The 27,373-nt window shown below is 37.7% G+C and overlaps 1 protein-coding gene across 1 annotated transcript in view; it reads left to right on the forward strand.

The window, feature by feature from the left end:
* Positions 1-303: 303 nt before the first annotated feature.
* The window catches only part of EPHA3 (EPH receptor A3), a 223,109-nt gene continuing 196,039 nt past the window's right edge, over positions 304-27,373 (forward strand). The window contains exon 1 of the mRNA XM_074148921.1: positions 304-362. The gene's annotated coding sequence lies outside the window, so the exon portion shown is untranslated. The remainder of the gene's footprint in view (positions 363-27,373) is intronic.

Genomic DNA, 27,373 nt, shown 5'->3' on the forward strand with positions numbered 1-27,373 from the left:
CTCTCTGTTCCCACCCCCTGCTGTAATTAATTTGGCCAGCGATCCATTGTTTGTTTTTTGTCACTTTTTTTGTTTTGAAAAGTTCCCCGTCTGCTGTTCATACCATGTTTAAGATAAACAAGACGATCCTTTTCATTTGTCTGTCTTTTTCTTCTTTGTAGCTAACTGCCAGGCCACCTGAACAAATCAACTGCTCACAAGGTCCCCAAATAAACACGTCTCTTGGTACGGGTAACTGAGGTTAACTGGACAGATGCAAACGAAACTCATTCCTCTTCATTTTGTCTTCTTTTGTAGTTAATCTGCTGGATTCAAAAACAATTCAAGGGGAGCTGGGCTGGATCTCCTACCCATCACATGGGGTGAGTGCACTAGACTGTGAAATGGAAAAGTGCTGCTATAGACCAATGTGCTATTTAACCATTTTTTCCTCTTCAGAGGACACTGTGCAACAGCACTGGTTCTTTGGAGCTTCAAAAATAGTCTACTCTAAACTTGGAATATATGGCTTATATAGATATGGTGCCTTCTCTTTAGAACGTACATCACACTGCATGTAATCCCCAGGAAAAGCTCGCTCTTATTGGAGAAAATGAAAGCAAGATGTGCATTGATCAAAAAAAAAAAAAATTGTCTTTACATACTTTTCAAAGTGTATTTCTAAAGGTATCATGGGACTGTTTCATAGTATTACTTGCTATTTTATTCAGATGAAAGTAGTGGAAGGTGAAAAATGTGTGGACATAAGCGCGTGATGTAAGTTCTTATTTGATAACTTTTATGCTGAATTGCTCAAGAGCTATTACTTATGAGTTGAAATGTTATTAAAGAAATATCTAAATAATTCCTGAAATTTTTTTTATTTATTTATCGTGTATCTAGATCTAATGAAACTAGGAGTTCTATTTGGAGAAGTTAAAGTGCAGTCTTAACTGCACTTTGAACTTGCTACCTGTGTTTTTGAACTTGCTAACTCCACAATTTTTAATAGCATTTGCCACTGGTCTCTTTTTAAAATTTTTGATGACTCAATAACGGAGCACGGCCATCCACAGGTGCTGATACTTGGTCACTCCCCAGCTTCTTGTGTCTGTGGAATGCATATGTATGTTTGTGTGCAGGAACAACGCATTAAGCTCTTTCTACATTGCATAGTGCAGATAGGCAAGGAGACTCTTGCATTCCTTCACTGTGTCCCCTGGACAAAAAATCCTGCTTGGCAGGCTGAAGCCCTGGTGTCTGGAGCTTCTCTTGCCCTCAGAGAAGCCTGTGCCATCAAGTCTTTGCTGAAAGAAGGCACTCGGAGACCTGTGGCTCCTTCTCTAGCCATCCTGTCACTTGTGCCCACCCTCATGGTGCTTTGTTTCCTTCCTCTGTGGCAGGCGTATTTTGGTTTTCTACCTTTAGGATGACAGCTCCTAGAAGTTTTCATGCGTCTCTGCCTGTGTCTTCTACCCAAGGAGTAAACCTCTGCCAGCGAGTACTGCCACTTCTAAGTCCTTGTCTCTAGGCTTGGTAAGGGTGAGGAGTTGCTAGCTAAGATACCAGCCATTGTCCTTTTTCGAAACCAGCTGCATTTTGAACTCTTGGCATTGGCAGGTATTTGCTCATTGGTTTGTTTGTAGGATCGTGAACATCCACTTTTTGATTCTTCTGCAGCCTTGGGCAAGCTGTTACTTCACCTTTGTCACTTCTACGGAGATTAATGGTAACAGTACTTTTGCATCTCTGACTTACGGGACTCAGTTGTTAATATTTAAGTAGTGCCACCTTGATATTAAGTGTTATGTAGGTGTTTAACAGTATTTAAGGATTAAGGCTTGGTTGTGGGGTTTTTTTTTTTTGAGTTTATATGTGTATCTCTCTGTGTCTCTGAACAAATTGTTCCATTCTCATGGGGAAGAACTGGGAAGAGGGCTCGTGTTTCTTTCTAGTGGCTGTTCCTGCTGACTTTTCCCAATAAGAAATCTCTATAAACAGGATGTCCAAGAGGGAACTCTCCAGCAATTTCTAGCTCATCAGTTTTTTTTTCCTTCGCTTGCATTTTTTCTCCCCCCCCTCCCTTTTTTTTTTTTTTTTTTTTTTTTTTTTTTTGCAAAGCCTGTGTAAGTTTTTGGGGGTTTTTTTGGTGGTTTTTTTGTTTGTTTCTCTCCCAGCTGCCCTGCCCTCCTCTCCTTTACTCTTCTGCTCTGTTCATCTCCTTGCAGCTGTGCAGATCTACTGCTCTGCTCCCTGCAGCTGTGCCTCTCTTGCCTTGGATGCCTAAAGCAGTTGGTAGGGAGTGATACAGCGTATCTTGGGGGCTGTAAGAAAAACAGATGTGCTACATTACCCCACCAAAAAGGGCCCCCAGATCTCTCAAAGCCATTTTACTACCTTCTGCAAGTTTTTGTCAGGTAAATCCAGCACAACTTGTTTATGTGTGTCTGTGCTTGCTGTTCCTATTTACTGTAAATCATGGAATTGTACTGATGTTCTCACAAGTTAATGAAATTCTTAGTTAAAAATTGCACAGTTGTATATTAATGTAGAACATGTACTGTGAGTGTTTTTGTAAGACAACTGAGACTCTAAACTGCAGCCCTCAAATTAACATGAAATTTTAAGCTTACATGTTGAAACATGATTGTAAAGTATAGAAATAGTAACCTCTATCCTACCTGAATTGGTGTTTTGCTGTAAAATGCTGACAACTTGAACATCATGTGAAAGAGACGCCTTCTTTTTACAGCCCTTTATTTATAGTCAATTAATTAAACCTGGTAAATATGGCTGCATCTGTCTCTGAGCTAACTAAAATATGAACTTAAACTTTAGTGGAAAAACATTATAATAAAGATGTCACATCACATTGAAAGATTGCTAATAGCATAGTGATGATTTACAAGGTAAAGCTAATAGAGCTACACTTGAGGCTGTGATTCACAAATGAGAATATTGGTGGTGTGCCAATTCTTCTTCAGCATGCAGCACTGTTCTCATCTGAAGCCATAAATGTCAGTATACTGAGGCTGGTGACTTAAAGAATTTTTAAAAATAATTTAGCCAAAGTGTTTAATAAACCTTTTACTAGGTTAATAATTTTATCTTATCGGTAGATGGTATTGACCGACTTCTGGCAAAATGACCCAAATTGATTGGTTGTCATTTTCAGCACTCAGTGGTGGTTCTTTATTCTTTTAAGTCTGCCTCAACTTGGGCATATATAATAATAGCTTTCTAGAAATTCCTGAATATTCAGGTTAAGATTTATAACTCGTTTGTATTCAAAGATTTCTGTGTCCTGCATAAGAACACACTAATGGCAGTGTTTTAGACCACAGTTAATAATATCACCCTGCAAGAATGTGATCTCTCCTTGAACCATCCCACACAGCCACAGTCTTGGCGTCAGTAACACTGGTCTGGTCAAGCTCATTAAAATCCCTTAAGTACAAAACATCGGCCCCTCTAGATAGCAAGGCAACGGAATTAAAAAATATAATAGCAGGCTTTGCTGATGCTTGAGCATGATTGGCAGCAGCCACAAGGCCTGTATCCTGTACTACCATCTCCAGCACCTGCCTAGGCAACCTTTTTGTAATGCCAATCAGTCAAATACCAGTTCCATTTCTATAGGTTTCATTAAAGGGGAAAGAAAGAAGAGCTACTTAGTCTGTGCAGAGTATATTATTGATATGCTGATTAAGCATAACGCAAGTAATCATTAACTGCAATTCACGTAAATTACAGCAGCACAGATGTGGGGGTTGGGAGGATAAAAAAGCAAGTCACTTTAATAATATACAATAGAAATGTGATGGATAATTCATACGGGACAAAAAGAGTACAGTCTAAATCCTGCTCTGCATATTCATGTGAGTAGTTGTATTGGTTTCAGCATATTTTTTTTTAGTAAGAAAGATGTTTCTTATTTGACACTTGCTCCGTGTTCTTTGGGAAGTTTGGAAAAAAATAAATAAATTTGTGATATAATCACACTACATCGTTTTGCAGTCACCCAACTTGTGACTTGATCTTTACATACTTATTACTCATATTTATGGACTTAAAATTTGGGGCTTTTTTTTTTTTAATGTAGTCAGTACAAAAGTAAAAGGGAAATCATGCTTATCTCGTTTTCCCTCTAGCTAGAGAAAATAATACTCTGGCATTTATTATTGTAATGTAACAGATAATTGTGAAAAAAAAAAAAACCCAAACCAAACAAAAAACCCAAGCCAAACTGTTCTGCACATGACCAAAGTTAGTTAATTGTGAGCAAAACTTTTAAAGACTGGTTAGGAAATAAAGATACACTGTCTTTGATCATGACCGTTTTCTAGGGTCCTCGAGTTTTTTCAGAACCGTTTGACTTTTTTTGTGCTCAGTACCTTAAACTTTTGGGCATGTACTTCAGCTACTGACTGTACACTGAACTACTTTGAAAATCTGATGTGAATAAATTAGCTTTTTCTTAGTGGCAACTCTCGTAATCATTTGGGCAAAACAAGCTGATCATCTCAGTGATGGAAACTGTTTCATAAGCATTACAGGACAGCAGGATAACATTCCCTGCTTCTGTAATAGTTTGTGCTGGCCTAGGAAGGCTAGAGCATGCGTGACTGAGATTAATGAGAGTTTTTCCACCAACCAAAATTGGGTTAGAATCCAAAAAAACAAGTGAGATTGAGGAAAATGCCTCCTTTCTTATATTTCAAAAGCCTGAAAGCAGTTTGTCACATTAGACTGTCTTACTGCCTACCCATGGCAGTGGCAGCCTCCCTGGCTGCATTTGTTCTGATTTAAATAGTGGGCTAATGTGTGGCATTGTAAAAACTTTTTGGCTTTTTTTTGTGGGATATCAAGGACACAGTGACTGAAGAAGCCTGCCTGAATAAGGATTCGAATATCCCTTGTGACTAGGTGAAGGCAGAGGAGAACTTGTGCAGAGTTACATTTTGCCTGTGATTAAGGTGCATTCAAGTAAGCTGCATTCAAGAATCAGTTATTCAGGCCACTGTGAATGGAAGGTTTACCTGTATATATGGAAGATGTTTTAAAGATTAATAAGTATTCCCATGAGCGGGGGAAATAATGAGGTTTGTTTTCCTGCAGCTTTGTGTCTTGTGGTTAATTGCATCCTGTGATTGAAGGGTTTTTTTGCAGTAGGTCCTGAATGCCAGTGGGTTTCCTGGTGTCACACTTCAGCCTTCCCCTCAGCTGGGCACACTGCAAGTTTCTCTTCCCTACATGTGTCTCTGATTTTCACACCACTGCAGAATCTTAGGACAGCTGAACTGTCAAAAAAACTTGAAACTGGCCAACAAATACAAAAATTTATGAAACGATCTAATTTTAGTTTTCTTTTGGTACTGATTGACGTCTTGGTCTGTATTCATTTTTTGTCTGACAGCAAACTTAGCTTGTCGACTTCTAAGTGATACTGTATTTGAAGTGGGGAGTATTACCAAAATCACCAGGTGGTTGTGAAAATGAGTTTCAAAGTAAAACAAATTATATCAAACAATTGGCATGAGACAAAAGATTGAAACTGAAAGGTATCTTTGTAAAATCAAAAATTAAGTACTTTTTCGGAAATGAAAACAGTCAAGTTAACTATTACACGCTTTCTTTTTCCTATTCATTAGCAGTGGAATTTCCTTAGTACTTCTTCAAACAATGCATTCTGTTAAAACCAAGATTTATCTATGTTTTGCCTGAGCTCTGTCTCCTTACAACTTCATGTATTTCCTACTGTCTCCCTGCCTCTCACGAATTGTGGATGAGGTCTGAAATGCAAGCAGACTATTTTGGCGATTGAAACGAACCACTTGGGATTCTGCCTTTTGTGAATCATAGATTTTGTTTTGTCTTACACTGAATATCTGATTGAGAAAGTAATTTTTTTTTTTAATAATATACTGGTATTTTTATTAATATACTTTTTTCACTAAGGTATTTCCTTTTGGGGTGCACTGAAAGTATATATGTTTCATTTTACTCCCCCTTTTTCCAAATAATTAAAGACACTGAAAAAATAAGAGCACTTCTACTATAGCTTTCATAAGTTCTTCCCTTCACCTCCAATTTTCTGTAATCAAATGCATGCTATTTCTCGTTTTTAGACTTTTTGTTTTCTTCCTATCAGAACAAAACTATTTGAATTTTTTTTATTACTGTGAAGTGAATGATTCTGTTTTGGAGAGGGGCATTTAAAAATCTGCCTCTTGAACTAAAATATCTTCATTCATACTCAGAGCCTTGAGCCAGGATGCGGTGGTGGTTTCTTGTCTCTGGGTGCTGCTTTACACGAAATCTGAACATGAGAAAAAAAAATACAATTATTTGTACTATATTTTTTCCCCTTTCTGATAGGTGGGATATTTACTTTTAGCAATATAAAGCTATGAGATATGCCAGATGATTATTTTATATGAATATTGTTAAACTGATGAGAGCATTGTTTGGTACTGCTTTCTGAATATAATATGAAAGTTTTGCTGACGTCTTCAGAAGCAGTATGCGAGTAGTCAAGGGTAGAATGTACTTTTGGTGCACTTCAGCTGGCTTTGACTTTTGTGTACTATCTTCAGCTGCTTGCACTAAGCATTCATTTAAAATGGAAGTTTAAATCAAAAAAATTAGGTGGAGTTGACTAAACAAATGGGGGAAACGTTTTGAAAAAAAATTGAGATCATGTGTTATTACTGCAGAATTATATTTATGCCTGTCTCTTGTTATGAATTGTTACCAGAAAGAAATGCCTTTTTAAAATGTGCTGTACTGTGATATTCTTTAGATGTGTTGTTTTGATAATTGTAGTCTGTATTGCATGTATTGCATTCATTTGAAAAAAATCGATATGATCATAACAGTACTGTGTTTTGGTACATTTTTGAAAAAAGCTTTTAACTTGACATAAAGTAAAAAGTCTGCAAATTGCTATTCCATGATCATCATTAATGGAGCCACACCACCTTTGTTTCCCCCCTTTCATTTTGAAGCTAGCATTTTTACCATGTTACTTCAAATTCTGAGATTTTGATTTAAAAAAAATAAAAATTGCAACAACAATGAGCTTAATGTACAATATGTGCAATGCCCTTGTACCATTTTTTATAATGACAAATATGGCAAAATCTCCCATATTTCATTAGCCTCATCAGTCATTTTATTTACTGGTAATAGGTTGCTGAAGGTTGGGTATCAGTTTTCTGTGGTTTCAAATTAAAAAAAAAAAAAAAAGAAAGTTTTGGCTTCTATTCCAAGAGTTAAATAAAGATTTTATTTAGAGTTGGAATTGCAGATACTTCAGCTTCCAATTTTTCTTTTTAACTTGCAAAGCTTAGAAACGACATCATTCTCTTCATGGGCAGAATTTTATTTCTGTCAGCCCTGTCAGCATAAATGTAGGCTGTTTGTGAGAAGTTCTCTCAAATGGCCTGATCACCATGAGATATTTTTCCCTTTGTATAGAAACGCTTACTTTATAATTTTATTCATTTTCTTTTGTGCTGAATTTATTTGCATAAACCAGAATAGAACAAAGTAAACACAGTAACTGTCATGAAATGCAACATTATTTATCACAGGGGCACACTACGCTTGATTTTCTGACTGTTTTTATAGCATCAAGACTGCGAGAAGAGTAACTACGGTCTCAGTTAAAAATGCCCATAAAGGTTTTCGCCTGATAGCTTTGCTGCGGTTCTGCATTATTTTTTTTATGGTCTGAATAGTTTTGGTCGGTAACTTATTCTGGGTATATATTTTTGTTCTTTTTGGTTGTTTTTCCCCCCCACACACCCCCTCCCAGATTTTTGAAAGCATTCAGTGTGAAATGTTTGTCCCTGTAGAATAGTATTTTCAACAATTTAAAATTGTTCTTCTAAAAAGGCATTGGAAAGTAGGCGTGTAAGCGCAGTGGCGGCTTGCCGGCTGTTGCACTGAAATAGCGGGACTGAGAAGGCAGGAGTTTTCTAGGCAGGAGACCCTCGTGTTGCTTACTTTCCCCCCTCAGTCTCTCAGAGCCGTTTGTGAAAACAACCTGAGGATGCTGTTAATTAATTTCCTAATTTCGCGCAGTTTAACTTCTCCGGAGTGATTTCCCACGCCGTCCCGTCAGCCTTTCCGAAAGGCGGGAAGCAGCAGCGGGGGGGGGGGGGGGGGGGAAGCAGCCTGCGCTCCCCGAGTGCGAGCGGTGTCGGGAGGTGCGGGGGTTGCCGGCCCGGCGGCGGGGCCCCGCGCTTCCCCTTCCTTGCCCCGGCCAGCGCCGGGCCGGCTCCAGCGGCTGGAGGGCAGGTGAGCAGCAGCCGGGAGCGCCGGGGGACACCTGGGAGCTCCTCGCCTCCCGCCCTGTCAGAGCCTGCGGGCCGTTAACGCCCAAACGGCCGCGGCCAGCGCGTGCCCTTGGAGCGGGCGACCCCCCGCGCCTCGGCGTCACCCCGGCGGGGCTCGGGGCTTTTTGCCAGCCCTGGGGGGTCGCCGTGACGTGAGCGGCAGGTTTCCCCGGGGAGGAGCGCCCACAGGGGTTCGGCCAGACGCCGCGGTGCCCGTCTGGGAGGTGCGTATTTGAAGGAGGGAGAGGAGGAGTACGGCGGGATGTCTGAACCGCCTCGCTGTTTCCCTCCCAGCCCGGCCGGGCGGCGGTGGGAGGCCGCTGGGTTTCCTCCCTTGCCAAGAGGCCACGGGCTGCCTCGGGTAAGGGTTAAAAACCTTAGAGGAGAGGGGACGACACTAGGACAACGTTCCAGATAGCACCTTGTCTTTCCGATACGGCCCTCCTACTGTTAGGAGTAGTAGTCAAAGGCGAAAGGGTTCAGCCAGCGCGGCGCGACTGTCAGGGCTCGCACCGAGCGAAGCGGCCCCGGCCGCCCCGCTCCTTCCTTCCTGATCTTTAAGGTCCCTTCCAACTCTAACCATTCTGTGATTCCTCCTTTCCCCGCGGCCCGTCCCGTGGCTGGGAGCGGCGCGGGCGGCTCGGCAGGTGGCGCTGTTCCTTCAGGCGGGCTGCGCCACCGGCTGTGCCTGCCAGCCGCGCTCGGGCCCCTGGGCGAGGCAGGGAGTGGTGCCTTGGGCTAATGGCCGGCACCTTTTGGCTCCCGCATGGTTAGGCTTGCCACATCCTTTTAGGCAGCTGCTGTGGTTGCCTTTTAGGGATGCCATCCAGATCCGGAACGGAGCAAGTGGCTGATATTTCAGTTCTTCGTGTACTTGATTTGGTTTGGAGCGGAAGGTGTTATGGTGAAATGCATGTTTCATGCCTGTGTTCTGCTTTTAATCAGTAGTTGAGCTCTATGAAGGATATGCTGGGGTTAAGGGGCTCTTTGGACTGTTTGTAGATCCTATCTTATACATAATACGGTGATGAAATCTGTGAGTTTCACTCTGTGACATTTGGTCCTTGCATCTGTATGTTAGTTTGCCCTGCTATTCCTTGATGTCTCTCAGACTAGAACTTTATTTCCAGCTGTTGGATTTTCAGGGGCCCAAAGGGTAATTAAGACACACAGAATGATTGCTAGTTGTCTGTTAGCACATGTATGTATGGATGAGTGCTGTGCTGCTATGTGGTTTGTGTGCTGTTGCGTTAGACAAGCAGGGGCAGTCAACACCATTCTTCCTCAGGGGGCTGACAATTGATTTTAGGGAAAAAAATTGGAGTTGTGCTATGTTCTTGTTTTTAAAGAAAATAAAGACCTAAACACAAAGTGGATCTCTTAAGTTTACAGGACAGTTGTTGTTTACAGTAGCTGGAGCTTAGGTTCTAAATTGGATGTCAACATTCACATACAGTGCTTTCTGTCTAGAAAAGCTAGGGAATGGTAGGAATTACAGGTTTTGTATCCTTTATCAATTGTTCATCTTAGAACATTGCAGGTAGATTTTGACCATAAGTCCTTTAATTAGTGCGTACTTACTTTTTGTCATTGATGTTGACAAAAAAATAGTGCTTCAAGTTCTGACGCCCAAAAATTATCACTGATGGGAGAGGTTGATAACATTAGTGCTGGTTATGGATCAGGCTGCAGCATGGTATAAATCAGAATGTACTTTTCACTTGGAATCTTTTTAAAAGTTTGATATTGATATATGTCTCAGTTTCAGAGATGCCGATTACCAGAGAAATCATAAAATGTTGTTTGGAAGAGTGTTTAGGAAGCCCTCTAGTCCACTCAGTCTACTGCTCAGTGTGGAACTGTTGTCAGCGTTGTATTAGTTGTATCAGGTCCACACCTATAGCTTTGGATAGCAGAGTCTAGGAAACCTCTGAGGATGGAGGTACCACAGCCTTTCCAGGCAGCCTGTGTCAGTGCTGCACGGGCTTCTAGTGGACAGAATTCTGCCTGATACCTAATCTTAATATCTCAAGACACAGTTTGTTGCTGTTTTCTTACACCATCTGCCACTACTGAGGAGAGTTTGGCTGTGTTAAGTACCTTTCAAGTTGTTGCAGTCTGCAATTGGATTGCTCCTTAGCATTTTTTTTTTAGAAAACTGAACAAGTGCTGCTTCCTCACATCATGTGCTTTTGTCCTCTAACTGTCTTGGCAATCTCATAAGTTACCATGCCATGCTCATTGCCATAGTAGCTTCCTTAACTGGGGGGTATGAACATGTGGAAAACCTCTACTAGGATGGCAGAAAAAATCGAAGAATGGGAATGAAGTGGGAGTGTAGGTGCTGTATCTAGGTAACTGATCAAGTGTTTCAGTCTAGAAACAGTTCACAGGCAACATTGTATTTTATTTTGCATTCCTTTACCACCCAGGGATTTGACAAGTAGAAGCTAAAGGGGTTCTGGAGGAGTTGAAATTTCTTGGAAAGAGAAGATAACAGCATAGTATGGCTTACTTCTCCACAGCTCCTAAAAATGAGAAGTCTGGTCCTATAGTAGCTTGCTATCCAGAAACACTTATAATGCGAGACATGTTTATCTAGAGTCTGAATGTTTTCAAGGCCTTTTCTGTTCCGAAGAGCTTTTTCCATAATAGCAAAAAATCTTAAGCTTCTATTTTCTGCCTGAAGGGAAGATTATATTTGTTTAAGATTTGGTAGCAGGAGTGCTTTTTGGATTTGAGTATTTTCTTGGTTAATTTTATTTATTTATTTATTTATTAAAAGGCAAACACCTTTCCTGAGAGTGAGTAGGGCACAAAAAAGAGGGCTAAGGATGTAATAGCAGCTGAACTGAAAATGACAACTCTGGGTAGAATGACGGTAAACAGTCAAAGCCTGTGTGTTTCATGAGTGAGGGCAAGTGAAGAATCAAGATTTAAATCCAGGTTGCTTTCTGCAGAATTCAACTAATTTTGGAGCTATTCATGCTAATTTCCATCTGGAAGACTTGGAGGTTCTTTCCCATGTGGCAGTAGGGAATAAAGATGCCACAACAACTTTCATGTTCCAGAGGAAAGGCAGGAACCTTTGACTTCTGCAGCAGGCAGAGATTTTGGGTTAACTCCTAGCTTCCCTGTGACTCTGACTCCCTTCCTTCATACTGCAGAGCTTGATGCAATGATGTTTGTGCCTGTATCTGTTCAAAACTCTGGCTTCATAAACCTCTGTGTAAATCTGTACTAGAAGTTCAAACAAACAGGATTCTTGCTTTTTCACTTTTCACTTAATCTTAATGCAAAATCACAACTCCAACCAGAACTTCAGAAGTTAATTTTCTTCCCAGCCATGTAGTTTGATACATAATGTGCAGTGCATTCCATCAAACTTACGGGATGTGTGACCTGACAAAGCAAACATTGCTACTGGAACTTGAACATTTATGTTCTGTGATGTCCTTGTGTTACCTGTTTAACTTTCACTAATATTTTTGTGACACTTTATTAATAAACATAATGTATCCATGACGGTAATTTAATTTTACTCTGAAACCTGGTAATAAATGTTTGAACAGTAGAGCATTTATGCAGACGTGGTTTAGCCTGAAGAAATTTTTAGAGGAGAAGCTGAGCTGTGCTGCTCCAGATGCCACTGTAATTCAGCAGCGTATATTCAGAAGTAAATGGTTTTCAGATTAGAACATCCTCTTACAATGAAAACATCCAGAGACGTGAACGCTAGTAAGATTGGTTGAAAAGTACTATGTGGATGAAGGACAGGCAGGGATGCTGAAGCAGTGCACAAAGTAAATGTGCAGCCCAGGTGGAAAATTTCCCTCTGCTATGTGACTGATTTGTCAGGACCAGGACTCCTGCATTGTTACTCTCTGTTCAGGAACTAACTGGCAATATCTCCAAAGTACATGTGACTAAACAGACGTATTGGCTTCAAAGCACAGAGGATGGGATTGGATGGGCAGACAACAGTTCCCAAATCTTGGAACAAACCACTTACAGAATGTCAGTACTGTCAGATCTTTAATTTACATAGTGTTTTAAGAGAAGGCCATGCATTGTCTGTCTTGTGCTGCAGCAGAGGGTGGATTGTGGACTACCCCACTTAGTTCCTGAAGAGTTTGTGATTTTATTTTAAAGTATTGATAAATAAAATGTAAGCAGAAACTGAGAGAATAGAGAAGAATTTGGAAATATAAAGTATATGCTGAATGTTGGTGTTTTTAAGATTTTAGGAAAAGTAATAGATATGTGGCATACTGGATCTTGAAAATTCAGTTGTTACGTGTGACTGCACTAGTGCAATGTCTTGGTTTAGAAGGTGGAGGGCAGCATTGAACTCATAGAGCTACTTGGTTAAACCACTATTAATAGAGACACAAAAGAGAGGTCCACAATTTGTGTTACGTAGGTTGAAATGTGGTAACTTTGAGGACTGAGTGAAGAAAATAGTTTTACTTGACTGGGAGTTGTGTTTTAGTCTGAAGAATGGCAGGTCTCCATATAGAAGGTGTAAAAATGTAATACAATCTGTTATTGAGTATATAATCTGTATTAAGTATATAATCTGTGTATGTCCTTTTAAAAATGAAAATAATTCAACAGTAGGGCAAGGAAGTATCTGAACTGAAGATGTGCTCTTACACTCTTGCAGTGACTGGCGTACAAAAGTTTGGAGGATTATGTCTGCCATCCTATTTTATGTTAAATATAAAATGTATATTTAATTGTTTCTGACATGTTTGGAAGTGAACTTTTTTAAACCATATGCATTTTAACTGGTGCATGTTAGAGGTGTTTACAAACACTGGGCCAATGCGATGTAGGTTTGTTTAACCTAGTTTACTAGTTGAGTTAAAGGCAGTGCTGTGACCAAATGTAAACAAGTTTTGGCATGGTCATTTGCAATGTGTTTTATTTAGAAATCAAGTTCATTTAGTAACTAGGGCACTGTTTTGTGTTTGTTTTTTTTTTTTCTATTTGGTTATGCCTTCTTTAGAAAAACTGATTTAAACACACAGGTTCAAGTTTTTCTTTTGCAATCTTCTGTAAAACAGAGATTTTGAATAATAACTTTACAAGTTCTTTTCCTTTTATTTGCCTGTTCAAATTCCGCAAAAGGTACTAATCCAGGAAAGACTTAGGAAATGGATGAGAAACAGTCTGCTTATAATTTCTTTTCCTTTTTTTTTTTTAAAAAAAAAAAAAAAACAAACAAACCAAACGAAACCAAAACTTTTTTATGAAATAAAAAAAAGAGGGAGGGAAGGACAAAAATAGAGCTGCAAGTGATAGCATTTCATTCAGCTTATCTTTTTACTGCTAAATTTCCCTCCTTCACCATTACAGGAAGAACAGACCAAACTTCCTGTCTGTGTTTCTTGCCAGCAAATGCTTTGGTCCCGTTGTTTTCTCTTGTTATATGCAGTGAGATTCTACCAACTGAGCGTTTGCTGAATATAACTGAGTGCCAGGCTTGGAGGCTCCTAAAGCTCCTGTAGGATGGGAATAGTGCAGAGGTCTTCTCCGGTGCTCTGCTATGGATTGTGCAGAATTAACTGTGTGTGTTCTCAAAGTTGAGTGTTCTGGAAGAATGTAATTTATATTGCCTTGTACCTCAGCTATTCCTTTAGAATGTAAATATTCTTGAGTTGATTTGGTGACCTGTCAAAGGTTGAAAGACCACGTAAGGTGCGTTGTCAGTGCAAGGATGTTTTTCAACTGTGGCGTTGCTGCGTATCTCTGGAAAATATGTGTATACAGATACATGCTCTTGTATGCTGTATTACTAAAAATGATGATATTATGTAACTGGAAAAAAAATGGCCATTTACAGAGTTGCAATATTAGAATTGAATCCTGCCATGTTTAGCTTGATCTATTAAGGAAATAGGTTTTAGTAATCCTGATATAAATTTTGTTATTTTTCATCCATTCCCAATAACTTTTGAAGACTGTCCCTCTGATTTCAGCCACATTTGACTGGAGGCAGCCAGGCAGAATAGGTCTCAAACATACTCAATTCCTACATTTCATGTAAAAAGGACTTAGTCTTCTGTTAAGTAGCCCCACTCAAGCTGTAGTTATTAACCATTGCGGTACCTACATGGAGGACAGCCATTATAAAAGTCCAGCTTGGGAAAATCATTTATCTAAAGCTCTGCATCCCTAAACCTAAAGTCACATGAGCACCAGATAAAAATCTGTATGAAGCCAGGCTTCCTTAGTTCTCACATGCATAGGAATTACTTGTTCTGGCAAGTTTTCTTTGATGTTGGAGGGCTTCTAAAGTGTGGTACATGAGATGCAATAGCGAGTGAGAGGTATGACCCCACACAGGATGTACATTTCTGTTTTGTTGCATAAAACTATAATGTGTGAATAGAATTTTAAAAGCCTTAGAAATATGTGTACGTTTGAAAGTTGATGTTATCCTTTAGAAAATATCAAGCATGTGATTCTGCATTTGAGAGAAGTGCCCCAGGGATGTATGTTCATGCTCACTATGTTTTCCACTGAAAAGAGATTCTGCATCCTAGTAAAAAGTTGCATTGGGTATTAACAATATTTGAAAATTATGCAAGGACAACACTTTCTGCAATATCTGCTATTAACGATATAGAAGAAAGTGAGTAAAATATTGGAGATGGAGGTGGGAAGTAACCAACTGCTTCTCTCTCTCTCTATATATATATATACATATATTATGCAAACCTATTTATCTTACATATGCCAGATGGCAAAATGATGTTAGATGGTCTCTGCTTCCTAATGAGGAACATCAGAACCCTTACTGTAGCTGACATAGTAACTTGCCATCTGAATACTTTTAACAATGTGGAGTAGTTGAAAAGGTTTATTTAGAAAAACAGAAGAATAATGTAAAGGATGTCTGAAGGGTTACCCTGATAAATTTCCTAAACTTAGTTCTTAGCAGGAGACAAAATCCCTTTTATCCTAGCAAGTTTGTCACTCTGGACAAAGTGAAGGCTGGACAGAGCTCTAGGGTCCATAGTGTATTAAAGTTGTTGTTAACCTACCTGTGAACCCATTTTAGACATAGGAATTGTGTTCGATTTACATTGTAACTAACAGCAAAATATGGCTTCATGCAAGTAATGCTCCTGTACTGAACAAAGAGACTAGTTAGAGACTAGTTAATGTGGTCTCCCCACGCCCCCCCCCCCCGACCTCTGTCATCCTAAATGTGAGTAGTGTTTTGTAGATGTGATGAACTGAAATGAATATAAACTGTTATATTTTGGTACCACATTTTGTGCCAGACATTCAGTGGGATAAAGTCATGGCCAGAAAGGACAGAGGTGAAATAAATGTCTGAAGAGAAATCATTGGTTCAAAACAGCTATAAATGCCTTTGTTGTGAAGAGAGAATGATACTGAAGTGTAATAAGCAATCACTTGTGGCTGGTGTGAGCAATGTATGTAGTATAGTAGGCAACTGGAAAGGTTATGGCATGGTTAATGGCAATATTAAAATGATGATAAAGTAAAAATGCCAGAAGGTCAAAATAAGTAATAGAGACATATTGTATTATCTGAGAGAGAATGGGCTAATAAAAAAAGAAAAAGTGAAGAATCTTAGAAATAACTCAGAATAATTTAATTAATGTGGAATTTGCATAAACCCCAAATTAGATTAAAGTATTGTTTCAATGTCCACAAATCTCTAAAAATGTGTAAACCAAGAATAATGCAAGAAAGATCATACTGGGCTTGGTGACATTTGACATTTTGTGCGCTGAAAGGAACAGGGATGTGGGTGAAAACAGTAGATAACAATGTAATAGACATTTAGAGCATATGTTGCACAGAAGAAGATTGAACTAAGGAGAAGAAAAGCTAGAGAGGAAATTCAGAAAGAGGGAGAAAAAAGAAAAATGAAGGATACAATCTTTAAAATATATAACTATGTATGAGCAAGCTGTAAAGTGAGAAAGAGAGCCGTGTGGTTTACAGATCAAGTATTCACCTGAAAGGTGAAGGTGAGCAATAGGCTGCTCTCAGAGCAGTGAGTCGTTCCATAGCAGCTCTCTGTAATTTTGTCAGGAGCTGTAGACAGTTTCACATTGAATCACTGGGGTGTTACTCTCTGGGTAGTTGGTGAATCCTTTTGCTGGACCTGTAAAGTAATCACGAAGTGGTGAGGGGTAGGAGTGGGAGACCAGAAGGTAGGCAGGCAGTAGGATCCTGTTGAGTAATGCCTGCCCCAAATCATAACCGCCCATGTGTCATCCATTTAAAATTTGATTTAGTTGATAAAAAAAAAAAAAAAATTACAGTCAGCTCTGAATTTTAATGTTAAGACTCAATGCTTTTAAAAGTTTATCAGTGGCTTTAAAACAGTTGGCATTGCTCTGTTTTTACAAGTCTGTTGTTTCTTTGTTGCTTAATGAAGAGAATAATTAAAAAACCACGGGCAACTATAAGACCTCCTATGCCATTCCAAACCACTTTTTTTGCTGCTGGGAATTATCTTTTTTTTTAAAAAGACTGTTTTTCAAGGTTCAGGAGATACCTTAATGGATAGAATAAATACAGAACCCTGGTCAAAAGTATTGCAATATAAAGCAAAATTGTAATAGTTCTTTGCATACACTTTTATGAACATAGTAGAAGCTCTCTGTGGTCTTTTTTCCTATGAAGGTTACCCAAATGCAGATAGCTGTATAACCATGTACACACTGACTCTTCTGCCTGATAAAGTAGTTGAAAAACATGATTGTGCGGTTACGTACATTTAATACTGTACGCGGCCTTTTCTGTATGTAAACAACCCCCCGTCCCACCCCATTTCATAGCCTTAGAGTACATACACATTATCTGTGAGCTGCATAAGTCTTTACAGTTTGGTTTATAATGTGTTTGTTTAATGAATTAATTGTCAGGCACTTCCAGCCATAGTTTCATAGATTGTTTCTGAACACTGAAAATTCTAAAAGAAAGTAGTTAAAGTGTCATGTATACATTGTGGAAATTTAATTTTTGCCCAAAATTACTCTGACAGAGGCGAAAGATTATATGGTCACAGTTGTAAAAGGACTCAATGTCAGAAAATGACACAGAACTTGTATGTGCAGTATAGCAAGTATTACATCTGTCCGTCCAGCCAGGAATTGATTGAATCCAGTGGGCTATGGACAAATGATATTTTGGCTTCCTTTAAGCAGTTTTAAAATTTATTTCTTGTATTGTTTATGAGAAGGCTTTTCTGTGGATGCAGGAAAGAAATAGAAAACATTTTGTTACTATAAAAGATACCATGTCTCCCTTTTCCGCATAGGTAGCATCTTTTGTCTGTCAAAAGTAACAACGCCTCCCTTTTAGAGATGTTCCTAAACTCTAGTGGTATCGAGAATTAATTCAGATCTCAGCAGTAGGTCGCAGAACTTAGTAAATGTGATTCTAGTTCACACACTTACTTGAGTCTTTAAATAGTCAGCTCGCGTTCTGGATGCAAGTGTTTTTTAATCAGTCCATTTATCTTTCTACGTTGTTTCACCTTCCTTATTAAGCTTTCAAACTTCTATGGACATGACGTCTTTGAGTCAGCTTGCATATTTTGTCATGCAAAGATTTCCAGCAGCAAATTTGAGACATATTCTTGCTCCATAAATGTAGCTTATATTGCAGGTAAGAAAGGATGCTGGGAGCAAAGGCAAAGAGCTCCACATTTATGTAGGAAGCAATAAACAAGAAGGGGGAGAGTGAGAACTGACTATGCAGGGAAAGTGTGCGTGCAGCTTGACGGCATGCGGGCTGCCTTTTCTAGGGAATTTGCAGAAGTGGTGATAATCTTTGGGTCCTGTGGGATTTCCTTCTCTGCAGATTTTTACTTTATCAGATATCTGTGGTACATGCACGCGCACGTGAGAATTATTTACCCCTTCATTGCAAGTATTATTTTAGGATTTTAACCTGAATGACATTGATTGTCATGGAGATCTGAGTTCTCTCTTTCCTTTCCCGTTTTCTGCTACTTGTACCTTGTCCCCAAGAGTAGAAATGGAGGTGAAGTTTCTGCTCTTGAATTTCTGAAGTAATCAGTACCTTGATCTGCAAGGAGCTCTTCTGTCTTCTGTCTTTTTTTTTTTTTTTTTTTTTTTTTTTTTGATTACAATTTACCAATTTAAGACTTCGGATTCAAGCATTCAAGACCAATTTTATGGAAGAGAAATTTTTTCATATGTATTACTTAGTTCCTTCTGTGTTTGGTTCTGATGTGCTATGCTGGTGAAAGATATCTCTCAGCTGTGGAGTAAGGTCTTTCTTTGAGGATGGGAGGGTGAGGGTGGTAGCACCAGCAGGTATCACAGTTATTGTTCAATAGAAGTCTCAGATGTCAGCACTTTGAGAATTTGTGAATTTCTTTCGAGAACAGTTTTTTTGCCTCTCATTTGTATTTTGACAGTGGTCCATATCAGAAGATATAGTCCTTGTGCTGTTTGTAAATACCACTGTTCTAGTAGTGTAAGTGTGAAATAAAAAGCTATTGTCCAAGTTGCTGATTCATGTGACTGGCAGCCAGTACAAAAAGTCCTGCCATCTGCTACCAGATGGCAAAGGGCAAGATGGCAAACATACAGCATTTTAATTTTCAGCTCTGGAAATACAGGTAAGATTTAGGGAGACTGTACTACTTGTTTCAGTAATTTGATTAAATTCATAATGGGGAAATAAAGTATTTGAATCACTTTCATGACAGAAGTTTGGTGTTATGAAGGATTTGCTATTGATCAACTGACCTTTTGGTGCTTGGTGTCGTATGCCAACATGTTAGCTCTACTTTCCTATTAAGAATTTCCCACTGGAAAATGAGCTGTTGCCAGTGATTTTAAAAAAACAACAGTAACATCCCTACTCTGGGGGCATTGTTATAGCTTATAAATTATGAACTGAATTATATGGCACTAAACACAGAAATATCTCACAGATCAAGGTTTTTTATTATTAGTCTGCTATACAAATCTTGTCTTCTTATCATGCAAACATGTCTATGTTTTTTTAAGCATATACAAACTTATTTAAAAAATTATTCCCTAAAAGAGCATGAAGTATGCATACTTTTTCATAACTAATTTTATTACACTAGAACCTAGAGCACTAAGCAGTGTGCTGGTATATCACAGTGTAGTGAATGTGAACTGAAGGAAACACTGCCAAGTCTTGGAAATCAGATATTTATTTTACTGGAAAAAAAGACCAACCAACCAAACCCTATAAATGAAAAAAAGTCTTACCATTCCCAAAGAAAGCATTAGTATTAAAAAAACTCAATTTAATTCAAATGAAGGCCATAGACCGGATCATTGTATTGATATCAAGTTCTTCATGATTTATAGTACAAGAGTGAATGTGAAATTAACTTGATAGTCATTGATCTTGTACTGCAACGTATTGACAAAGTGCAATGTGATTTCCAGAGTTTGACTGCTTTCTTATCACTTTTAAATTTAAAGGTTATTCCTTATAGCTCTACTTCCTACTTATTTTATTTCTTAATATGAAGGAGAAGCAAGAATTCTAATCTTGTTCTCCTTACTGTTTTGAAACACTTATGTGGTTTCACTGGCATTAGATGGTTTGATCTGGACCACTTTTATCCAGATTTACATTTGAGAAATTAAGTCTTCATTAAATGCCTTGCTTCAGAAGTCTGCATAACAAAATAAGACTTACTGGGTGATTATATGTATAAAAGTCTCCTCATGTATGCAGAGTTAAAGTCAAGGCAATAAATTCCTCGTTCTTGTACCAGTTTACTTGCTCTATATTCTCTAATTTGTCTCCCTCAGGTCTATTGCCTTTGTTCCATAGCTCTGAATAGTTCCAAATAATTTCTTTGAAAAGTCATCAAACCACATAAATGTGATTTGTTTTAAAGACTTTGGAATTTAAGTTGCCGAATAGGCAGCATTTAGACATGAATACATTGTTCAGTTTAATGTCACGTGTTATGTTAATGTTTTTCACGATACTACCTCTGGCTACTTGGTGCTTGTAGGCGTAGGAAAACCATTGTAGATATTCTTCAGAGCTTTTGGGTATTCCTCTGATCCATTCAGATCTGCTTTAAGGGCTGACTGCAAGGAGTAGCCATATATATGTCTCTCAAGTATCACTTTCATAGAGAAATAGAAAAACCCCAGTGTCTGTTACAAGTGTAAAGGAAAGCAGTTGCATATTGTACAAAATCCTTTAATGGCTGGACTTTCATACTAGAAATAATGGACGTTTCAGCCTACGTAACAGTTTCAGGTGAGATGTAAGAATATGGTGTGCAATGGCAAAAAAAAGTTCATTTTGTCAAGCTTAGATTCATGGTATTTCTGATCATGGAAACTTAATTTCAATTGTCTGTTAAATCCTAATTTCTAGGAGTAAGATGTAGTAATGCATCTCAATATTTCTGGAGGGAAAAGAAGGAGCTATTACTGTTCTACACTAGTAACTTGTAGTGACATGTGACATCAACCTAGCAGCTCTAATCTGAATTCATTCAATATACTACAGAATGGTTCTTATTTAGGTTCTGGTCTTACTAAAGGTTGGTATATGGAACTAGTTTCACCAACCATTCTGTGAACTCAGCATTGAGTCTTCCAGTGCTGTTAAAGTAAATCCCTTTATGACATGAAAAGCATGAGAATAGAATGTGCCTGTGACTGACAGGCAATTTGCAGTGAGCTTTTCCAGGGCTGCAGTGTAACTTCAATAGCAGCTATAATCATAGTGTCTGAAGAGTTTTGAATGTGTGCATGTGCATGCTCTAGTGATTTGTATTTTTTTTTCCTTCTTCTTCTTTGTTGTTTTAAATATTAATAGGAAATTCTTTGGATGCAAGTCCGATCTCAGTTTTACTACCTTTTACCGTAGCATTAGTGTGACTATTTCAGAGGAACAGCTCTTATATGCTGTGGTTATATCACTATATAACCAGAATAAATGCTTATTTTAGAGTACTGTTAATAAAATAACATTTTCTTCTTAGACAATCACTAAATCTAAGTGGGTAAAAGTATAATAGCAGCTAGAATTGTAAGTTAATGAATTTTTGCTGTTGTTATGATACTTATTTGTGTCAGGCTAACTTTACAGGTTTGATTTTTGATTGAACCTTCATTCACTGACTGCCTTTTTTTTTTTTTTAAGGCATAGGCACATAGTTTTTTTTAACATGAAGTATTGCTGGTTTCTGAAATTAAGTTAGTAATCTGTGTTATTTAGTGATAAATAACAAGATAAAATGTGTTTTCTTTTTAAAGAAAAAAAAAGGCCAGCCAGGGACCGGCAGAAAAAAAATAATAAAACCAGGATTTTTGAAGGTATGAGAAGGTGAATAAGAAAGTAATTTTTAATAAGAAAGTAGTTTTATGTTTTTTGATGATGATTTGTGCGAGTTGCTGCAGTATAAAATAAGATTTAAAATTTAAAAAAAATGGTACAGGAAGTAAAATTACTTGGGTATGGAGTTTTCATCTGAGCTCTTAAACTTTGAATTGTGATTTCTATTATATCATTAAGCATGTCTCAAAAATATGAAGAGTCTTGATGTTTGGAGATCAGTAACTTGTGTAACTGTTGTTATAAGTCCAATCCCTGGACTTGATTTTTGGATCTTCTGTAATGTCATTTTGAGCAGAAGTTCTTTATTTTTCTGTTAATATGGTTTGATACATTCTAAACTACAAGATAATGCTTTATTGTGGTGGTATTTGTAAATAGTAAATTTGGTACCAGCAAAGAGCGTCAGGTAGGCATTTTTGTTGTTTAAAATTAACCATAAATCATTGTTTGACAATGCTTCAATAGGATCACTAACTCATTTTACTAGGGTATTGGACCTACAGGTGTGAAACTTACTGTGTGAGCTGTATCCCCTTAGTCACTCCCTCCTTGAAAGTGCAACTTGCAGCAAAATCCACATATTTGAGGTTCTGAATTGGAATCATTTGCCTACGTTATGTAGAGTGTACCATGACAGTTTGCACAAAAATGGAATACTATGGTACATGGAAGCTGGGGGCATGAAAAATAAGTTGCAGTTTTCCTGAGACATCACACTGTTTCAGTAGGTATAAGCTTAGCTGGAATTGACCCAAGGCAGAGTTTTAGTTCAGCAAATACAAATGTTTTAGTTTGGTGGAATTATCCCAGCAAAAAGCTGAAAAAAATAGCAAAAATTAAATAGTTCAGTGGGCGAGTGCGGTCATTTTAGAAAGAACTGCATTTTATCATGGAGGATTGAGGATTGCTGTCCATTTTTTAAACAATATTATGTAACACTGGGTTCCTCAACAAAACCATATTTAAATTTAGTTTTCATTTGTGCTATGTGATCTGTATTCCATGCACACATGATATGTTTATGGCTAATACATTTATCAGCTGTCACAATGACACATCACATTTTTGAGCTTTAGCATTTTAATTATATTTCTTTGATTTAAAATGCTTATGCACCTCCTTTGGTGGTCAAGTAACTGTGTGTCATAAATCAGAGGAAACCAAAAAAAAAGGATCATCTTTGGTGTTGTGTCTTTTATGACTTAAGAGTTTGAGACTAAAATAATTTTCTTGCCGTTCTTAAATTTGCATGACCCAGATGCTACTTAGGCGTAAAGAATGAATGTGGACCTCTATAGAATATTTTTGTAGGAGCAAAATAGTTAACATTGTATTTCAATCACATCCATAGCTGTTAAAGTTTATATTATTTGGAAAATTTATGGATAATATATTGCAGGTGAGGACTGCAGTGTGATAAGAAAGCACAGGATATTAAAAGAGATTATATGTTTAAAAAAAAAAAAGATTTACTGTAGTCAGGAACTGCAGCATGGATGTGGAAAAATGAAACTGGAAAATTAGCTTGCAGATAAAGAAGAAAAAACTTGGAACAATTGAAGGTCAAACACTGACAAATTTTGCGTTTGAGTGATAGAGAGGGCTTTGTTACTTTCTCCAGTATTCTCCGACTCTCTGCACTTACTTGAACAGTGGTCTACAGCCGAAATAAACTTCCTTAGTCCTCTCCTAAGGCAGTCTTTAGATACATTTATGTCAATGGTAAGTAGAGGCAGCAGTGATATGCAGAGTTTTCCAGGCTTTCCTAGAAAACTGAATTGCAGACTGTTTTATGATCATGAAATAAAACAGCCCTCCAGGTTTTTTTTTGGTTTTTGGGGTTTTTTTGGGAGGGGGGTGTGTGTGTGTGTGTGTGTGTGTGTGTTAGTCTGTCTTTTCATTTCTGAACACCAGCCAGTCTTTTTCACCCTGAATTATATGTATTTCACTACATGTAACTGACACCATAGTTCACAGCATCTCTGAATTTGTTCCACAGGTTGTCATAAATACATGATACTTCATTGTCCTGTTGTTTTTAGCCTGCTTGTGCAAATGCAGTGAGCGGGATTTTCCTTTTTTATAAATATTAGTTTACTCAAAGCAGATGTTTTGTGACAAATATTTTGAGGGTGTAGCATTGAAGAGACATGAAATAAAGCCTCGAGAGCAGCATTGTCTGGAGAAAAAATTGAGGCATGTGGGGAAAAAATAATCCAGCTGTATCAAGCCACCGTAGTTGAAAAACCAAATGTGTTTATTATGGTGAAATTCACTGAGATTAATTTTTTTAAGGGTACTGTGATGTTAGAGTGGAGTTCCTAGTATAATTTATTGTATTAATCTGTTTTATGGTAAGATTTCATTAGTTCCTAAATAATATCTGGATGTAATGAAACAAGGGTAAAATATTTGTAGGTAACTCTAGTACTAAAAATGAGCACTGAGAGGACTACTAAGAAACAGCTTCAGATTGAAAGGGAACAGGTGGATCAGAAACAGATGAAGTTTTTAGAGGCCAGTACAAAAACTCATTACTTTTTTTTTTTTTTTTTATCTTCCACCTTCCTTTGGGCTTGGAGTTGTCAGAGTTTTATAACTAGGTGAAATGTGCTTTAAATACAGAAGAGCAGGAAGCACCGTGCGTTACTGTGGAGTTTGTGCCCAATATGCTACCACAGGAGTGGTGTGAGACCCTTGTAGGTTAGAACACTATGAGTGTTTGTGCTTGGATCGACAGCAAGGTATTTCACCGATCTGTTCCTGAAAAACGTGATAGAGTAGCTAGTACTTGAAGTAGCAGAGTTTTATTTCAACACTGCTGTAGAAAGTAACAGTATAGAATATGTATGTCTTCAATTTACCTTTGCATCTCTCTCATGTTTCCACCTGATACAGAAAATGTTTAAAAGAATGCTACAGGTAGAAAAGAGTTAAAATAACTGGAGGCCATGATTTCATATTCCACCTTGTGGACCCTCACCCTGGCAGGGGAGAGTGCAAACCATTTCCTTAAGGACTGATAACTAATAGTTCTACCTTATTAGTCATACAGCTACTGCGGCAATATCTATAAGATTAGTGGAAATTTTATTAATAGCTACATTTTCAGTAGTCCACCTGAACTATTTAAATCTTGCTATATTGGGCTTCTTGGAGAGAAGCTAATTAGGCCTCTAAGAATTGTGGTCAGGAGGTGCTTTTTTATGGTATTAGACTGTTTTCTAGCTTTTTTTTTTTAATAGGAACAGGAATTCGTAGTATGTAACTGCAATAAAAAAGATTTTGCTTTCTTTAGTTGTTCTGTTTAGCAATCAGTATGTAAACATGCTGGAATAAGCTATTTGTTAAAACCTAATTCGGGCTTTTCTCTGTTCTTTGAAGTGCATGTAGTCTTACTGTTTCACTTTCTTCTCAGTACTTTTCTCATTTCCGACCTTCTAACCAGATATCACACAAAGAAGCAAATAAATCCAGCTAAAGTGGGAAAGTAAGATACTTGAAAGGGCATCTTTCCATCCCCTAGATGAGCAGGTTGTATCCCCGAAGTATGTGTTCTCATATGTTGTTCAGCCTAATTTTAAAATTCCAGCTAATGAGGTTCCCCTGGGAGATCTTTCTGCAGCCTGTTTTATATCTCTTGCTCTTATGAATTATTTGCTAATAATCAGTCTTCTATTTCTTAATAGTATTGCTTTTTTTATGAGTGCTTTTTGAATTTTACCCTGGTGAATCACATGAAATAAGTCCTTTTGTACTTTTTTGCTCTTTAAATAGCCGTTATGGGTAAAGAGCTGGTTTGGGTTTGCTCTATTTAGCAAAAATACATAGTGCTCTAGCTCCTGTTTCTTGCATCAGTCTACCCAGTTTTCATTCCTTTTTTTTTCTTTTGGGTTCTCTGCCATTGTTGATCCCTTTCTGTTGCTAGTACTAAAAAGCAAACTCACTGGTCAGTCTCCAGGTTTTGAACTGATGGAAGCATATGTATCATTTGAAGTAATCTAAAAAGTTTTTTGCCCATAATAAGTAAGTGATAATTAGCAATGAAGAGAAGGTCAGGTGACTATTTATGAGAATGAGTATGTGTGAATTAACAGTGATTGCAAAGGGACTGCTCAAATGAATCCAGAATAATGGAAATAATTCTCCTTGAAAGTACTAGTTTATTAATGATTTATTAATTGCTTACATCCAATTTGTATACAAAGCTGAAGTTACTCTGAACTGTGGTAAATTAGAAATATGGAGATAGTAAAAGAGGGAAAACACTTTGATTTATACAGTAAGCAGGAATGCTAGGTGCTGTGTATCACTTGCAGGAAAATTAACTGTTTCATATTTTGATATCGTCAAAGGAAATCCTCGTTGTACAGGGGACATAAGAACCCTTCTAAGTTTGGGCTTTGACAACTGTGACTCCAATGTACTTGACTTAGAGAACAACGGGTACTTTCATGAATGGTTTCCATAAACATTTTAAAGTAATGTGCACTAGAATCTTAACCCTGCAATTTAAAAAATGTAATTCCTTATAGGGAAGCAGATTAGGCCAGGTTAAGATTTAAATAACCAATTTCAACATAAATGCTACTTCTTGTTCAATTGACTTTGTAATTATTTCATTTTATGAAAATTGTATTTTTCATTTCATTTTACCACATTAAAATCACAAAGTGACAAAGAGAAATTCTAAACACCTTTCATTTTGTGTATTGGTCGAGTGATTAACATGCAGATGTTTCTAAACTACATTCCATGACTTTTAAAAATTAATACTAATTCTTCTGTTGTATATACAGCTTAAACTCTAGTTTCTGTATGTATATATCAATTCTAAACTTCATGTATGGTGGCAGGAAAAAAAATTATGATTACTGGTATTTATACTACCTGTTGGTTCTAGCTGTTTTGAAAACTTCGCTCCTGACAAAGGTTTCTAGTTGTTCATAATAAAAATAAATTTACTTTGAGGAGCATTTAGCAATCTATACCTTACACTGAAGGTGTGTGTGATGGACAGAAAACAGCTGAAAGATGAGTTTATGCTTTTGTTTCCTCCTTACGGAAAATTAAAGTAGAAAAAGGTCTCTTGAATCCTAATACTTAGTCCATCGTTGTTGCATTAGTTCAGTCTTGAAGGACCTGGAGACATCTATTCTACAAATTGTAAAGCAGTTCCTAACTCTTTGAAACAAACACAAGTAGACTGGTAAATAATGAATGTCAATAGTATAAGATCCATAATAGTAAACCAGCCACAACTATATTCAACACAGAATTGAGATCAGACATCAGCATCATCTCTCTCAGCAACAGGAAATTTGGTATGTAAAATTGCAGATGTTCCTTGGAATTGGGCTATGATGTGGGCAAGATAGCAAGATATGGAAATGAAAGTTTCTGAATGTTATTTTCTGATAGAAAATATTTTGATAATAATAACTTTATACCTCAAATGTCAAACAAGTTGTATCAACTATATACACAAGAGATTTTAATGACATGGTGGCCACAAGGATAAACTGTAGAGGAAGTGAATTTATGTTCTTTCCTTTTCCATATCCATTCTTCAGCATTCACTTCTTCACCCTTTTTCAGTTTACTTTATCTGAGGGTTAGAAATACACAGTTTGCTCTGTATAGTTCAGCGGGAGATGCCCTAATACAAAATAATG

This window comes from Numenius arquata, chromosome 1 (assembly GCF_964106895.1).
Source record: "Numenius arquata chromosome 1, bNumArq3.hap1.1, whole genome shotgun sequence".
NCBI lineage: Eukaryota > Metazoa > Chordata > Aves > Charadriiformes > Scolopacidae > Numenius > Numenius arquata.